We start from the raw sequence: 6,316 nt of genomic DNA on the forward strand, positions 1-6,316 counted from the left end.
ATTGGGGCAACGCTTTTGTGAGAAACATCTTCACCCTTAAAGAAAGATTTTCTTAACTTCTTACCTGTGTGCTGATTAGATATCACCTGGTTTTCACATTAAACAGATTCCCACTTGAGAAAGCAGCAAGGATGCAGTGAGGTTTATGTTTCCTGGTGTCAACCTGTATTATTTCAGTGGACATTGTAATGAGGATGCATCTTGCTGCCTTTCCAATGAAGCAAGTTTTAATCAGTAATAGGTGAAAAACCATTCCTACAAAGGTGTTAATCAGAGACTTGGCTTTGTGGACACTTTTCAGAGAGCAAATGTGTTAGCATAAAAATAAAGCCATAAAATGGAGAGCTGATTAATCACTCAATTGGATTTCTCTGCCTGCATAATTTTTTTTCTCTGCAACCCCATGCTAAATTGTGCTTCCTGTTTTTTATAAAATGACTTAATCAAATCTGACTCTGATTGCATCAGAGAAGGCCAGGTACCCTACACTATAAGAGGTGGTTTGAAATTTTGACTTGTCTACTTAAAGATCACCAAAATTTGATCACAAGGTCAATTACGTCCCTGGGTGGGATTGAACAACCAACCTTTCGGTTAACAGCCGAATGCGCTAACCGATTGCGCCACAGAGACAGCTTGCAAACGCATGGGCTGACAAAGGCTAAAAAGCATTCATCTAGAAAGTTTCCTAGAAAAAGGTTAAAAAGGCAATAATCTGGAGAGTTTTGCAAGATTTTTCTTCCATTGACCAACGAAGAAACACATTGGTACTTTCACATGATGAGTGAGTACTTCAGGATCTCTGACACTTATGCGAGCAGCAGAGTGGCGCAGCGGAAGCGTGCTGGGCCCATAACCCAGAGGTCGGTGGATCGAAACCATCCTCTGCTATGTGCACTTATTTTTTTGTTAATTAAATTCTTCCAAAACTGGAATTGATATTTTGACTCTTTTATTTTTACTTAAAGTACAATAACTTTTAACATTTTAAGTTGTTTTAATAGTATATTGACAGCATTGTTTTCTTTCAGAAATCCACTTAATTTTCTTTACCCTATTACTGAAATGGTAATTGACAAAAACAAGCTACATTGTCACCAGAAGAGCAATGCAAAATGTACAATTGATATTTCAAAATCATCTTTCCATCTTGAATTTCAATGATGCATTGGGGCAACGATTTTGTGAGAAACATCTTTACCCTTAAAGAAAGATTTTCTTAACTTCTTACCTGTGTGCTGATTAGATATCACCTGGTTTTCACATTAAACAGATTCACACTTGAGAAAGCAGCAAGGATGCAGTGAGGTTTATGTTTCCTGGTGTCAAACTGTATTATTTCAGTGGACATTGTAATGAGGATGCATCTTGCTGCCTTTCCAATGAAGCAAGTTTTAATCAGTAATAGGTGAAAAACCATTCCTACAAAGGTGTTAATCAGAGACTTGGCTTTGTGGACACTTTTCAGAGAGCAAATGTGTTAGCATAAAAATAAAGCCATAAAATGGAGAGCTGATTAATCACTCAATTGGATTTCTCTGCCTGCATCATTTTTTTTCTCTGCAACCCCATGCTAAATTGTGCTTCCTGTTTTTTATAAAATGACTTAATCAAATCTGACTCTGATTGCATCAGAGAAGGCCAGGTACCCTACACTATAAGAGGTGGTTTGAAATTTTGACTTGTCTACTTAAAGATCAGCAAAATTTGATCACAAGGTCAATTACGTCCCTGGGTGGTATTGAAACACCAGCCTTTCGGTTAACAGCCGAATGCGCTAACCGATTGCACCAAAGAGACAACTTGCAAAAGCATGTACTAACAAAGGCTAAAAAGCATTCATCTAGAAAGTTTCCTAGAAAAAGGTTAAAAAGGCAATAATCTGGAGAGTTTTGCAAGATTTTTCTTCCATTGACCAACGAAGAAACACATTGGTACTTTCACATGATGAGTGAGTACTTCAGGATCTCTGACACTTACGTGGGCAGAAGAGTGGCGCAGCGGAAGCGTGCTGGGCCCATAACCCAGAGGTCAGTGGATCGAAACCATCCTCTGCTATGTGCACTTATTTTTTTGTTTATTAAATTCTTCCAAAACTGGAATTGATATTTTGACTCTTTTATTTTTACTTAAAGTACAATAACTTTTAACATTTTAATTTGTTTTAATAGTATATTGACAGCATTGTTTTCTTTCAGAAATCCACTTAATTTTCTTTACCCTATTACTGAAATGGTAATTGACAAAAACAAGCTACATTGTCACCAGAAGAGCAATGCAAAATGTACAATTGATATTTCAAAATCATCTTTCCAGCTTGAATTTCAATGATGCATTGGGGCAACGATTTTGTGAGAAACATCTTCACCCTTAAAGAAAGATTTTCTTAACTTCTTACCTGTGTGCTGATTAGATATCACCTGGTTTTCACATTAAACAGATTCCCACTTGAGAAAGCAGCAAGGATGCAGTGAGGTTTATGTTTCCTGGTGTCAACCTGTATTATTTCAGTGGACATTGTAATGAGGATGCATCTTGCTGCCTTTCCAATGAAGCAAGTTTTAATCAGTAATAGGTGAAAAACCATTCCTACAAAGGTGTTAATCAGAGACTTGGCTTTGTGGACACTTTTCAGAGAGCAAATGTGTTAGCATAAAAATAAAGCCATAAAATGGAGAGCTGATTAATCACTCAATTGGATTTCTCTGCCTGCATAATTTTTTTTCTCTGCAACCCCATGCTAAATTGTGCTTCCTGTTTTTTATAAAATGACTTAATCAAATCTGACTCTGATTGCATCAGAGAAGGCCAGGTACCCTACACTATAAGAGGTGGTTTGAAATTTTGACTTGTCTACTTAAAGATCACCAAAATTTGATCACAAGGTCAATTACGTCCCTGGGTGGGATTGAACCACCAACCTTTCGGTTAACAGCCGAATGCGCTAACCGATTGCGCCACAGAGACAGCTTGCAAACGCATGTGCTGACAAAGGCTAAAAAGCATTCATCTAGAAAGTTTCCTAGAAAAAGGTTAAAAAGGCAATAATCTGGAGAGTTTTGCAAGATTTTTCTTCCATTGACCAACGAAGAAACACATTGGTACTTTCACATGATGAGTGAGTACTTCAGGATCTCTGACACTTACATGAGCAGCAGAGTGGCGCAGCGGAAGTGTGCTGGGCCCATAACCCAGAGGCTGGTGGATCGAAACCATCCTCTGCTGTGTGCACTTATTTTTTTGTTAATTAAATTTTTCCAAAACTGGAATTGATATTTTGACTATTTTATTTTTACTTAAAGTACAATAACTTTTAACATTTTAATTTTTTTTAATAGTATATTGACAGCATTGTTTTCTTTCAGAAATCCACTTAATTTTCTTTACCCTATTACTGAAATGGTAATTGACAAAAACAAGCTACATTGTCACCAGAAGAGCAATGCAAAATGTACAATTGATATTTCAAAATCATCTTTACAGCTTGAATTTCAATGATGCATTGGGGCAACGATTTTGTGAGAAACATCTTCACCCTTAAAGAAAGATTTTCTTAACTTCTTACCTGTGTGCTGATTAGATATCACCTGGTTTTCACATTAAACAGATTCCCACTTGAGAAAGCAGCAAGGATGCAGTGAGGTTTATGTTTCCTGGTGTCAACCTGTATTATTTCAGTGGACATTGTAATGAGGATGCATCTTGCTGCCTTTCCAATGAAGCAAGTTTTAATCAGTAATAGGTGAAAAACCATTCCTACAAAGCTGTTAATCAGAGACTTGCCTTTGTGGACACTTTTCAGAGAGCAAATGTGTTAGCATAAAAATAAAGCCATAAAATGGAGAGCTGATTAATCACTCAATTGGATTTCTCTGCCTGCATATTTTTTTTCTCTGCAACCCCATGCTAAATTGTGCTTCCTGTTTTTTATAAAATGACTTAATCAAATCTGACTCTGATTGCATCAGAGAAGGCCAGGTACCCTACACTATAAGAGGTGGTTTGAAATTTTTACTTGTCTACTTAAAGATCACCAAAATTTGATCACAAGGTCAATTACGTCCCTGGGTAGTATTGAACCACCAGCCTTTCGGTTAACAGCCGAATGCGCTAACCGATTGCACCATAGAGACAACTTGCAAAAGCATGTACTAACAAAGGCTAAAAAGCATTCATCTAGAAAGTTTCCTAGAAAAAGGTTAAAAAGGCAATAATCTGGAGAGTTTTGCAAGATTTTTCTTCCATTGACCAACAAAGAAACACATTGGTACTTTCACATGATGAGTGAGTACTTCAGGATCTCTGACACTTATGCGAGCAGTAGAGTGGCGCAGCGAAAGCGTGCTGGGCCCATAACCCAGAGGTCGGTGGATCGAAACCATCCTCTGCTATGTGCACTTATTTTTTTGTTAATTAAATTCTTCCAAAACTGGAATTGATATTTTGACTCTTTTATTTTTACTTAAAGTACAATAACTTTTAACATTTTAAGTTGTTTTAATAGTATATTGACAGCATTGTTTTCTTTCAGAAATCCACTTAATTTTCTTTACCCTATTACTGAAATGGTAATTGACAAAAACAAGCTACATTGTCACCAGAAGAGCAATGCAAAATGTACAATTGATATTTCAAAATCATCTTTCCATCTTGAATTTCAATGATGCATTGGGGCAACAATTTTGTGAGAAACATCTTTACCCTTAAAGAAAGATTTTCTTAACTTCTTACCTGTGTGCTGATTAGATATCACCTGGTTTTCACATTAAACAGATTCACACTTGAGAAAGCAGCAAGGATGCAGTGAGGTTTATGTTTCCTGGTGTCAAACTGTATTATTTCAGTGGACATTGTAATGAGGATGCATCTTGCTGCCTTTCCAATTAAGCAAGTTTTAATCAGTAATAGGTGAAAAACCATTCCTACAAAGGTGTTAATCAGAGACTTGCCTTTGTGGACACTTTTCAGAGAGCAAATGTGTTAGCATAAAAATAAAGCCATAAAATGGAGAGCTGATTAATCACTCAATTGGATTTCTCTGCCTGCATATTTTTTTTTCTCTGCAACCCCATGCTAAATTGTGCTTCCTGTTTTTTATAAAATGACTTAATCAAATCTGACTCTGATTGCATCAGAGAAGGCCAGGTACCCTACACTATAAGAGGTGGTTTGAAATTTTGACTTGTCTACTTAAAGATCAGCAAAATTTGATCACAAGGTCAATTACGTCCCTGGGTGGTATTGAAACACCAGCCTTTCGGTTAACAGCCGAATGCGCTAACCGATTGCACCACAGAGACAACTTGCAAAAGCATGTACTAACAAAGGCTAAAAAGCATTCATCTAGAAAGTTTCCTAGAAAAAGGTTAAAAAGGCAATAATCTGGAGAGTTTTGCAAGATTTTTCTTTCATTGACCAACGAAGAAACACATTGGTACTTTCACATGATGAGTGAGTACTTCAGGATCTCTGACACTTACGTGGGCAGAAGAGTGGTGCAGCGGAAGCGTGCTGGGCCCATAACCCAGAGGTCAGTGGATCGAAACCATCCTCTGCTATGTGCACTTATTTTTTTGTTAATTAAATTCTTCCAAAACTGGAATTGATATTTTGACTCTTTTATTTTTACTTAAAGTACAATAACTTTTAACATTTTAATTTGTTTTAATAGTATATTGACAGCATTGTTTTCTTTCAGAAATCCACTTAATTTTCTTTACCCTATTACTGAAATGGTAATTGACAAAAACAAGCTACATTGTCACCAGAAGAGCAATGCAAAATGTACAATTGATATTTCAAAATCATCTTTACAGCTTGAATTTCAATGATGCATTGGGGCAACGATTTTGTGAGAAACATCTTCACCCTTAAAGAAAGATTTTCTTAACTTCTTACCTGTGTGCTGATTAGATATCACCTGGTTTTCACATTAAACAGATTCCCACTTGAGAAAGCAGCAAGGATGCAGTGAGGTTTATGTTTCCTGGTGTCAACCTGTATTATTTCAGTGGACATTGTAATGAGGATGCATCTTGCTGCCTTTCCAATGAAGCAAGTTTTAATCAGTAATAGGTGAAAAACCATTCCTACAAAGCTGTTAATCAGAGACTTGCCTTTGTGGACACTTTTCAGAGAGCAAATGTGTTAGCATAAAAATAAAGCCATAAAATGGAGAGCTGATTAATCACTCAATTGGATTTCTCTGCCTGCATAATTTTTTTTCTCTGCAACCCCAATGCTAAATTGTGCTTCCTGTTTTTTATAAAATGACTTAATCAAATCTGACTCTGATTGCATCAGAGAAGGCCAGGTA

General features: G+C 36.6%; 1 non-coding gene across 1 annotated transcript; it reads right to left on the reverse strand.

The window, feature by feature from the left end:
• Nucleotides 1-2,893: 2,893 nt before the first annotated feature.
• Nucleotides 2,894-2,967, reverse strand: TRNAN-GUU (transfer RNA asparagine (anticodon GUU)). Its single transcript has one exon. It is a non-coding gene; the product is annotated as a tRNA-Asn (tRNA).
• Between the last annotated feature and the right edge of the window lie 3,349 nt (nucleotides 2,968-6,316).

The sequence above is a fragment of the Pseudophryne corroboree genome, chromosome 4, assembly GCF_028390025.1.
Source record: "Pseudophryne corroboree isolate aPseCor3 chromosome 4, aPseCor3.hap2, whole genome shotgun sequence".
NCBI lineage: Eukaryota > Metazoa > Chordata > Amphibia > Anura > Myobatrachidae > Pseudophryne > Pseudophryne corroboree.